Raw genomic sequence first — 12854 nt, 5'->3', positions numbered from 1 at the left:
TGATGCTCTTACCGTCCAAATTTTGGTGCGTATATACCCTTTTTACTAACGGGGGGACACGTGTCACAATTTAAAATATTTATCATTTTTTGATTAAATTTTTGCCCATAATCAAAAGATCCACCTATATCAATTTAAAACCCACCCAAATAACATAATACCCGGTCCAAATATAATCCAAAACCCTCAAATTCTTCGTGTATTTTTCGTTGTTAGTCTCGTCTCTTTAGATGCATCTCCAGGATTTCCTTTGGATAGAACCCCTATTGATTTGGCATCTCCCAATGGACACAAGGAAATATCTGGATTTCTTACTAAATCTTATCTAACTACTCACCTTTCTAAGCTCACTGTGACGGATGCAAAGGAAGAACTTGTTTCATAAAGTTTGTGAAGCAAAAGTTGGAGAAACAATTACAAAATTGAACTATAAGATGATTTGGAAAATTCAATTCTTTTCTAAAAAATGAGCTTATTGCACAAACAAGATAAATACATTTGATTATTGCTATGCAACAACAAAGGTCACTCGCAGGTGCAAATTGAATTCTCAAAACTGGAAACATGGTATCCCACAAATTCTCCAAATTCAGAACAATGAGAATCACAAAATATCAAAATAATTTTCGTGCTTATAATGGCCAAGTATAATTATTTCTAATTTTAGTTTTTTTTCTCCCAATTTTATGAGCTTCCATGTCATAGAATCTCACATGTTCTTCAATAGTGTCGGATTTTCCTGAAAGATTCTTCTTTTGTCTTTTCTTCGTCTTGTGGATCTGCTCACTGCCTGTTTGTAGAAAAGTCTAGCCTAAACTAGCTCAAAGAAAATGCATAAGTTCAAATCTAATAATTTATTACATGGAGGGTTGAGGTCGTTTAGGATTTGGAGGAATATTTTCCATGAACAATGGCTTGAAAAATGAAAAATTTGGCCAGAAATCATCCAAATTTGACTAGAATTCGAAGGATGAGGAACAGAGAAGATGGAGAAGCGTTTTGAGGGTTTCAATAGCTATTTGGACCAGGTATTATGTTATTTGGGTGGGTTTAAATTAATATGGGTGGATCTTTTGATTATGAATAAAACTTTAATGAAAAAATGATAAATATTTTAAATTGTGACACGTGTCCCGTCGTTAGTAAAAAGGGTATATACGCATCAAAATTTGGATGGTAAAGGCATCAACATCCTAAAAGTATAATGAAGGGTATTTGCATATCATTTAGTTTAGGGGTATATTTGTCATTTTTTCCTAAAAGTAAAACATGCAATGTCTTCAAACTCCTACTTAATTGATATTATTTTTTACTTTTTAAAAACAATGAAAAAAGACACAAAATTAAAATTTAATGTTAAAAAGTTTTACTGATAATTTTCTAGGCTTTTGTGGCAACTGTTGTTGTTGCTAAAGGTTTAGTTTATTGTAGTTAATCCTAGTTGGCAATGCTTAGGTAGAAGGATTAAGGCCCACGTGGCTTGCCAAATCAATGAAAATTTGAGGTGTTAACTCTTGAGGGTATTTGTGGTCTCTTAGGATAATAGTAGGGGCATTTTTTATCCCAAAATGTAATGAAGGGTATAAGTGATCTATTTTACATAGCTCAGGGGCAATTTTGACCATTTTCCCTATTATTTATGAAATCCACTATATTCTACAATAGAAAGGAAAACTAATTTTTACTTAATGAAAAAATTTAATTCAAAAAATAATAACCTAAGTCTTTGTGAGTATAAATAAAGAAAAAGAGATCTTAAGAGTATAAATGAAGAAAAAGGGACACAAGTTTTAAATATGTGGTAAAAAGGATTTCTTTTTTAATTAGGATTATGTTATATAAACATATACTCCGTCCATCTCATTTTATGTGACATCATTTTCTTTTTGGTCAGTCCCAAGAAAAATTTCACATTAAATCTTAAAAATAGTACTCCAATATATTTATGAGGAGAGAGAAAAGTGAGTCTATTTTTTAATATGACTAAAGTATTTTTTGAAGGGCAATTTGATAAACCTTTCAAAGTTTTCATTATTTCTTAAATTCCGTGTCCGATCAAATGTTGCCATATAAAATGGGACGGAGAGAGTAATTTTTTTTTATGTATTTTAAAGTTTGAGTATTTACATAACAAGTGTTTTGGGCTATATCTATTAACTACTACTAATGCTTAGGTTACATCCTTCTACTATAATAATGAACAAAAAACATCCTTTTAGTACACACTCCAACTTCACGGGTGTCCTATTACCCGCCTGAACTTCATATTCTCTATTTTCTACATACCTAACACAAACCAAATAATTAGTCCAACGTGATTCCATGCGTTGGTTCCCCCGCCTTTTCAACTCACATTTCTCATTTCCCCCCATTTCTTCCTAAAACGTAAAAGATCAAAAAATATTCTTCCTTATTTTCATCTCCTTCTCCATTTGCAATGCATTTTTTGTGATCATAAAATGATTTTGCTATCATGGAACGATTTTGTTGTGTATTTTCAACTTTATTTCATAGTTTGATTTAGTAAAAAGGTTAATTTTTTTTACCCTTATTTTGAGTTTGTGATTTATCCCCTAGGGTTTATGTTGATTCGTGAAATTAATTTGCAATATTGTGTGAAATATTATGTGTGACTTACGATTTTAATGCTAGGTGTTTATTTACACCATATTATACCATATTTTTCATGAAATTATTTTTTTTCCTTTCTCATCTAAGTCGCGCAATTTTGTATTTATGTTCGTCTTAGTATTATGTTCATGGAGTGTTGTATTCATGTTCTTCTTAGTATTATGTTCATAGAGAAGCTGCTAGTTTGTTATTGTGTTGTATTTATGTTCATAGAGAAGAAAATGCTAGTATATTGTATTTTTGTTTGTCTTAGTAATGATACTACGTATTTAAGTATTATTCTATTTTATGGATTTCCCTTAAGTCAGATTATGTCTATAGTTAGTATTCTGTTTTTTTGTTGCTAAGGTAAGAGATGTATGGGGGTGTACTTTGATTACTCTAAGGTGGTACAATAGTGGGGTGTTAGATTTAAGTAGTGGGAAATCAATATATAATGGTGGAAGTTATAAAATTTTTGAATGTTGATGTAGATAACATGTCATATTTTGAGTTGAAACACTATGTTTGAGAATGGGAATATAGTACAACTTGCACCTTTAGTATTAAAGCACCTGACAATGCCATTTTGATAGATATTGATGATGATAAGAATATTTTAGACATGATGTGTTCCTTGGAAGATGTCAATTCGCGAGGTTTTTAAAATCCGCCGGTGAGATACACACGAAATACATGCAGGATCATCATTAGGACCATCATACTTGCCGACCATCGATGAACGAATCAGATTAACCAACCAAAGTTGGCTTCAGTCTGATTTATGGGTTTTTGACGAATTCCATAACCACGAGCGAAAAAGTGACATGAGAGAAACCATATATTCGGAGAACGCAAACGTTTTTAATAATAAAATGCTAAGGGTACTAGTTTGACATGAGTGCAGGCTAGACACCAAGTACAGAGAGGTTCTTAACAAAACAAGAAACGTACCTATTCTTTTGATAGCGAATCAAATTCCGGGGATATAATATAGGTATTTGTTAGGCATTTGATTTATGAGGCAATTGTGGGACCCATGCTAATAGAAAATGTGTTATTCTTACAATAACTTGTATTTATGAAGTTAATGAACAGAAACAGAAACAAGATGAAGCAGAAAAAATTTAAAATAGAAGAATTAATCCGAGTCCACAGAAACTACTGTGTGTCCTTAAGAAATTTAATCCCCTCACTGTACCCAAGGTTATGGATTAATTTCTCCCAAGATAAAACGGATTAAACCTGTTAAAGAAATAGCGGTACCTCAAACTTCTTTAACTTCAACGAACTGAAGAACAGCAACAATTCACACAGACTTAGTCGATCGACACTTTGATTTTATTTTGAGAGAAAAAAATAAATGCAGAGAAAGAAAAAAAAATTTGATTAAAAAATCAAAAATTGACTTCCTTTTATAGCCATTTTCAGCAAGGAACATGTCTGTTCGGTGAAATCTGTTCAGACCCATTTTATCCAGAAAGTTGTGTCTTTTGGAAAAAAATAACAATTTTTTTGAAAAATTGTGTCTGTTAGGAAAGGAAAGTAACGACTTTTCGGAAAAGTAACGACTTTTCGGAATGTTACTGTTACCCGCATATTTATAAGAGAAAATATTAACATGATTTATTTGATTTAACAAAAATTGATTAAATAAATTTTGTCCAAAAAATTTATCAATCAATCACATCATTTGCCAAATCCAAATCCAAATCCAAAGAAATGACTTTTCATTTGCACTTTGCAAATGACTTTTCATTTTCTCTCCAAAGTAGTTCCCTCACTTTTGATATTCTCTCTTTTCTTTTCCCATTCACACTTGCTAAAACCCAACAATCCCCCACATGAATGGGGAAGGCTATTGTTAAAACATATGCATGAAAAAACTTGTGTGTCTTGTAGGTAAAGGTTAATCGCATCTGGATAAGTAGGTTTCCCTTTAAACTTTCCGTAGTGAACATATATCGGATATACTCGGTCAATCGGTAGATTTGATATCTTTGAACTGTCGAGCTTTGGTGTATACCTAGACAAAATATGTCACACAATCAACCCTTGAACTGTTCTTAGTTCTCATTGTTTTGTTCGTTTCAACCATGAACACATCTTGGATAGTAAGTGCTTAAAGAACTGGCCTTATCGGATTCTCCTTGAAGCGGCTTACACTTCACACTTACATAGGTGATTTCTAAATGTGTTATCCCATAGATACACCATTTGATATTCCTTGTATCAAAATTAGAAACCATTAAAAAGTCCTTATGTCTTTATCCTGGTTACTAAACATTGTCTCATCATTAGAATGGACCATAAAATAATAATAATATTTTTTTTTCTTTGACAATGTTGAACCGTCATCAATGACTTTGTTTTATCTCCTTGAACCTAGATCTTGGGATCTCCAGTCTTCTAGGTAGAGTTACCGCCACGATGACTTGTTCTCGGCCATAGTCCCATTCCCGTCGATGATTTCTCAACTCCCTCTCTATTTAGGCCTTTTGTAAGTGGATCCGACACATTATCTTTTGACTTCACATAGTCAATCGTGATAATTCCACTAGAGAGTAGTTGTCTCACAGAGTTATGTCTTCGTCTTATGTGACGAGACTTGCCGTTATACATAATGCTTCCAGCCCTTCCTATTGCAGCTTGACTATCACAGTGTATGCATATAGGGGTCATTGGTTTGGGCCAAAATGGAATATCTTCTAAGAAATTCCGGAGTCATTCAGCTTATTCACCTGCCTTGTCTAAAGCAATGAATTCAGACTCCATTGTAGAGCGAGCTATACATGTTTGTTTGGATGATTTTCAAGATATTGCTCCTCCACCAATAGTAAAAACGTATCCACTTGTGAATTTTGTTTCAGTTGACCTAGTAATCCAATTTGCATCACTATATCCTTCAAGAACGGCTGGATATCTGTTGTAATGTAAAGCATAGTTTTGAGTGTCATCTAAGTATCCCAAAACTCTCTTCATTGCCAACCAATGATTATGATTAGGATTACTTGTGTATCGACTCAGTTTACTGATAGCGCAAGCTATGTCTGGTCGTGTACAATTCATGACATACATTAAGCTTCCCAATACGCTAGCATAGTCCAATTGAGATTGACTTTCGCCTTTATTCTTTGCAAGATGAAGATTTACATCAATTGGAGTCTTTGCGCTTTTAAAATTTAAAAATTTGAATTTTTCAAGTATCTTTTGAATATAATGAGTTTGAGATAATGCTAGACCGTTAGGAGTTTTAAGAATTTTAATTCCTAATATCACATCAACAACTCCTAAATCTTTCATATCAAACTTACTAGCAAGCATACGCTTTGTAGCTTTTATATTAGCAATGTCTTTGCTCATTATAAGCATATCATCTACATATAGGCATAAAATAACTTCCTGATTTGGAGTATCTTTAATGTAAACACATTTATCACATTCATTGATCTTAAATCCATTTGACAACATGGTTTGATCAAACTTTGCATGCCATTGTTTTGGTGCTTGTTTTAGCCCATAAAGTGACTTAATAAGTTTGCACACTTTCTTTTCTTTTCCAGGAACTACAAAACCCTCAGGTTGTTCTATGTAAATTTCCTCTTCAAGCTCTCCATTTAAGAAGGCTGTTTTCACATCCATTTGATGAATTTCAAGACCGTATACTGCAGCTAGTGCAATTAACATCCGAATTGATGTAATCCTAGTCACTGGCGAATATGTGTCAAAATAATCAAGACCTTCTTTTTGTCTAAAACCTTTGACAACAAGTCTTGCTTTATATTTATCAATAGTTCCATCGTCTTTCATCTTCCTTTTAAATATCCATTTTGAACTCAAGGCTTTGTTCCCTAGAGGAAGATCAACCAACTCCCAAGTATGATTGCTTAAGATTGATTCAATTTCACTATTAATAGCCTCCTTCCAAGAGGTTGAGTCGCTAGACAACATTGCTTCCTTGAATGTTTGAGGCTCACTTTCAAGAAGAAATGTTACAAAATCTGATCCAAATGAAGTAGATGTCTTTTGACGTTTACTGCGTCTTGGACTTTCTTCATTTTGTTCATTCTCTTTTAGTTCTTCTCTGGGTTGTTTAGATCCCCCACTAGATGACTCAAGTCTAGTTTTATACGGATAGATATGTTCAAAAAATTCAGCACTATCTGATTCCATTACCGTATTATCATGAATATCCGAATGTTCGGACTTATGAACCAAAAAAGGACATGCCTTACTGTTTGTGGCATATCCAATGAATACACAATCCACAGTCTTAGGTCCTATTTTTACCCTCTTAGGTATAGGAACTTGGACTTTGGCTAGACACCCCCACACTTTGAAATATTTCAAATTGGGTTTTCTACCTTTCCATTTTTCATATGGAATTACATTTGTCTTTGAGTGAGGCACTCTATTAAGTATCCGATTTGCTGTAGGGATAGCTTCCCCTCACAAGTTCTGTGGTAAACCTGAACTTATAAGTAATGCATTCATCATTTCTTTTAAAGTTCAATTTTTTCTTTCTGCAATTCTATTAGACTGAGGAGTGTAGGGAGCAGTAGTTTGATGGATTATTCCATTTTCTAAACATATTTCTGCAAATGGAGATTCATATTCTCCACCTCTATCACTTCTGATCATTTTGATCTTTTTATCTAACTGATTTTCAACTTCAGTTTTATATTGCCTAAATGCATCTATTGCTTCATCCTTACTATTTAGCAAATAGACATAACAATATCTAGTGCAATCGTCAATAAAAGTTATGAAATACTTTTTCCCACCACGTGATGGTGTTGACTTCATGTCACAAATATCAGTATGAATCAATTCTAAAGGAATTAAATTCCTTTCAACAGATTTATAAGAATGCTTAGCATACTTAGATTCAACACAAATTTGACATTTTGATTTATTGCACTCAAATTTTGGCAAAATATTTAAGTTAATCAGTTTTCGCAAGGTTTTTTTATTAACGTGTCCCAAACGTTCATGCCATAAACATTTAGTTTGAAAAGGCCATCACTAAGGTAGTCTTTTCCTACATACATATCATTTTTGCTTACTACTACTTTATCAGAAACAAATACACATTTAAATCCATTCTTGGTCAGAACTGGAATTGAAACTAAATTCTTTCTCAATTCTGGAACATATGAGACCCTATTCAAAGTCACCACCTTGCCTGATGTCATCTTTAATAGGACTTTGCCAGTTCCTTCCACCTTTGCAACAACGGAGTTTGCCATAAACAATTTTTCATCTGTAAGTGCTGGAGTATATGATGAAAATAATTCTTTGTTGGCACAAACATGGCATGAGGCACCAGAATCTATCCACCATTCTCTTGGATTTCCAACCAAGTTACATTCTGAAAGCATTGCACAGAGATCATCCATTTCTCTTTTGGATTCAGCCAAATTTGCTTGATCTTTCTTTTTCTTGTCCTTCTTAGGACCCCGGCATTCATTAGCCCTATGACCATGTTTACCACAATTAAAGCAGTTTCCATTGAATTTCTTCTTAGGAGGATTGCTTTTTGGACCAGATGCTTTCTTTCTTTTCTTCAATTTTGGGGAATCTTCTTCAACAAAATTTACTCCAGATATTGCTGAATTACCACGTGACCTCTTTTCTGCAGCCTTATTATCTTCTTCGATTCTCAACCTTACTATGAGATCTTCAACAGTCATCTCCTTGCGTTTGTGTTTCAAGTAGTTTTTAAAGTCCTTCCACAATGGAGGTAACTTTTCAATAATTGCAGCCACTTGAAAAGCATCATTCACAATTAATCCTACATTAAAGGTTATGTGAGTATTAAGGGAAAACTTAATATTTCTAACATAGGCATTAAATAAATTTATACCTTCAGCAAGGAGATCATGGATTATGACCTGCAATTCTTGAACTTGGGTGACGACAGTCTTACTGTCTATCATCTTAAAGTCCAGAAATTTTGCCATAATGAATTTCTTCATTCCGGCATCTTCTGTTTTGTACTTCTTTTCTAAAGCATCCCAGAGTTCTTTTGAGGTTTTTGCATTGCTGTACACATTGTACAGATCATCTTGCAGACCACTCAAAATATAATTTTTACACAAAAAATCTGAGTGTGTCCATGCTTCTGTTACCAAGAATCGTTCATCAGCCGGAGTTTCATCTGACATAACCGGAACATTCTCATTGATGAACTTCTGCAGACTCAACGTAGTGAGATAGAAGAACATCTTTTGCTGCCATCTCTTAAAGTTGACTCCAGAAAACTTTGCAGGTTTCTCAGCCGGTGCTAAGGCAACATTTGAACGATTATGTGCAACCGTTGTTGTTGCAGTACTTGCTGTTCCAGCATTTGTTTGACTTGAATTAGTCATTTTTTTCTGTCACAAATGGCAGATAAATTAAGTATTTAAAATACTAACAGTAAAGAACAAATCTTTACACAAACTGTTTCTGATTTAACGATAAAGTTTTTATGTTCTTTTAATCGTGAATCGAATAAATTTTAGAAATTCAAGCAGAGTAGAAAACCATAAAGGTTTTAATCTCCAGAAACCTCAAATACAGAAACTGTTAAATTTCTTAAGATTGTTATTCTTACAATAAATTGTATTTATGAAGTTAATGAACAGAAACAGAAACAAGATGAAGCAGAAAAAATTTAAAATAGAAGAATTAATCCGAGTCCACAGAAACTACTGTGTGTCCTTAAGAAATTTAATCCCCTCACTGTACCCAAGGTTATGGATTAATTTCTCCCAAGATAAAACGGATTAAACCTGTTAAAGAAATAGCGGTACCTCAAACTTCTTTAACTTCAACGAACTGAAGAACAGCAACAAGTCACACAGACTCAGTCGATCGACACTTTGATTTTATTTTGAGAGAAAAAAAATAAATGCAGAGAAAAAAAAATTTGATTAAAAAATCAAAAATTGACTTCCTTTTATAGCCATTTTCAGCAAGGAACATGTCTGTTCGGTGAAATCTGTTCAGACCCATTTTATCCAGAAAGTTGTGTCTTTTGGAAAAAAATAACAATTTTTTTGAAAAATTGTGTCTGTTAGGAAAGGAAAGTAACGACTTTTCGGAAAAGTAACGACTTTTCGGAATGTTACTGTTACCCGCATATTTATAAGAGAAAATATTAACATGATTTATTTGATTTAACAAAAATTGATTAAATAAATTTTGTCCAAAAAATTTATCAATCAATCACATCATTTGCCAAATCCAAATCCAAATCCAAAGAAATGACTTTTCATTTGCACTTTGCAAATGACTTTTCATTTTCTCTCCAAAGTAGTTCCCTCACTTTTGATATTCTCTCTTTTCTTTTCCCATTCACACTTGCTAAAACCCAACAAAATGATAGTCATGTGAATATGAGGATATCTGCTTTAACTTTTAATACAAATCCTAGTGAGAGTGAAAACTTTAACTTTGAGGTAGGTGAAGACCATTTAAACAATGAGGACCATGTCGCTACCTTTTCAACCTCATCTCCTTTCACAACCACACCTCCTTTAAATACCGCTAGTGCATATGTTGTTACTATAGATGGTCTAGAAGATGATTATATAGATGTTGGTCCTGCTGAATTTAATCTCTTAGAAGAAGAAGTAGAGGTATCTGATTATTCAACTAAGGATAGTGTTTAGTTTGAAGCTGAATTAGCTAGAGATGATGATGAGGAAGAGTATGATAGTGATGTACATAAGGAGGTTAGGGAGTTGAGGGCTGAAAAGAGAAATTTTGAAAGGAGGAAAAGAAGGAAAAGATGAAAAGGTACCAGTAGGTGAAGCTGGACCAGATATAGATTTTGATGATATGTGAACTTATTTTGATAATTTTCAGTTTACATATGTAATTTTGACCTAATTATTATCTATTGCAGGAAATATTTGTAGCAATTACAAATGTATTACCTAAGTGTGAAGATGACATATGTGTTAGGCACATATTAGTTAACTAGGCTAAGAATTGGAGGGGTCTTCAAAGAAGACATCAATTTTGAAAGATAGCTAAGAGTACATTTGAGTCACAATTAATGAAAATATAGAGAAGGGGAAGTTAATAGGTATAGAAAAAATGATGGACAACTTAATGTACTATAACATTAATTTTTGGTGTAAAGTTTACTTAATACTGAAATAAAGTGTGACTCTATAGACAACAACATGTCTCAGTGCTTTGATTCATGAATCTTGGATGCTAGACACAAGACTATCATTACTATGCTCGAAGAAATAAGAGTGAAGATAATGACAAGAATAGGCAATTTAACGGAGTTTCCAAGTACTTGGAAGTGTAATTTCTCTCCAATGGCTCTGAAGATTTTAGAGGAGAACATTAGTAGTTCTATAGACTATATCATTGAGTTTAACGGAGCTGCTGGATTTGAAGTGAAAGAAGGTCTTTGTCAATACAAAGTTGATATTGCTAGGAGAACTTGTAGTTGTAGGGTGTAGCAATTAAGGGGCATACCATATGCATTTGATGTGGCTGCATTAAGAGTTTTCTCTCGATGACTATATAGACAGCTACTATAGTAAGGAAACTTACTTGAAGTCTTATGACAATATTATTGAACCACTCACAAATATGGAGATCTGGTCAGTTTCTGCGAACCCCACTATTGAGCCACCAGAAATCACAAACATGCCTGGTAGGCCACCTAAGGCTAGAAGAAAAGAAGCTGGAAAAACTAAGAAATCTGGGAAGCTTTCTAGGACTGGACTTCCAATGACATGCAATATATTTCATGTGAAAGGCCATAACGAGAAAGGATGTCTCAAAGAGAAGGTGTTGAATCATCAACAAGACAAAGTGCACAATCACCTACTGCATCCGTAAGAGCAGAACCAACAGGTTCAGCCAGAGGAAGAAACAAACTAAACTTAATATTTAACTTGTTTTAGTTTTTCTTAATTTATGACTTCATTTTTTCATTTGTAAGTATAAAAATTCCATTAGCACCATCAGAAGGTGAGCCTCCACTAAATAGGGGAAGAGGAAGACAAAAAAAAAACATCATCAATAGCATTTAATATACCTCCCCTACCTACTTCCCTTAGTGATTTTCATGCATCCTCTTCCTACTTATTATGCATCATCTTCAATAGCTGGTACTACTAAAATATGAAGAGGTAGGGGCAGGGGAAACACATCTCCAGAGAAGAAACCAAAAGTCATGGGAATGGGTGTTTCCAAGTTGCAAATGGCTTCAAAGTCATAAATATGAGTCTTTGATATATCTTAAAAACTTAAATATTGAATTATAATTCTAAATTTGCTTAATTTAACAACTTAAATATTGATATAATTCTAATTTTACTATAGCATGGCATGCCAAGTAGTAAAATGTACTCTACTGAACAAGCAAAAGTGATAAAATTATCTAATGTAAATGGTGACATTAGTTATACACCAAGTAATACAATTAAGCTAAAATGGAATGGTAAAGCAAAACTTGTAACATCTAATAACTTGATTTAACTAAGACTAAGCTAAGAAACCAAGAAAAATCAATTTTGGGAATAAGTAGGGAAATCTGGAAAATTTTCAGCTTTCAAAAATGAGTTTTGGTCATTTCCAAACGGCCATAACTTCCAGATCAGGAGGATTTTGGATGAGTTCTTTATATGGTTGGAAATCCCTTGGGATTATCTTTCCACCGCCGCCAAGTTTGCGAAAATACGATGTCATATGAAGGAGATATGCCTTTCGGAAGTTGGGTTGTTGAGTTGAGGAAAATCCAATCCGGATTTTAGTAAGGGTAAAGTTGTCTTTTCACCCTAGCATTTCCTAATTTGTTTTTGTTAGGATCGAATCCACACACACACACTTGATGAATAAAGAACACAAGAACTTTAGAGAGAAAGAGATGAGAGATCTAGAGAGAGAAAGAGAGAAACCAATATTATATGGTAACACCCCGTGAGTAAACTTCCACAGCGGTGGGGTATATATATTAATAAATCAGAGTATTTTGGTTACAGATAATAAATGAAGAATAAATAGTATAGCCTAAAATTTAGGTCGGGGCGCTGCACCGAACCCCTCCTTCGGATAGGGGGCTCCCGCCCCCCATAACCCCCTGGCAACCTCACTGTGGAGGTTAAACCGCGTAAACAGTTATATATATAAATCAGGCTCCACAAACTAACAGTTTTAAGGTTATATTAGGTGTAAAACCAAGTCCTAAATTAGTTTTAGAAAAACTAAGAACGCTTAGGTCTTGGAGG

Source organism: Solanum lycopersicum, chromosome 11 (assembly GCF_036512215.1).
Source record: "Solanum lycopersicum chromosome 11, SLM_r2.1".
Classification (NCBI taxonomy): Eukaryota; Viridiplantae; Streptophyta; class Magnoliopsida; order Solanales; family Solanaceae; genus Solanum; species Solanum lycopersicum.
Note: the sequence above shows the minus strand (reverse complement) of the source record.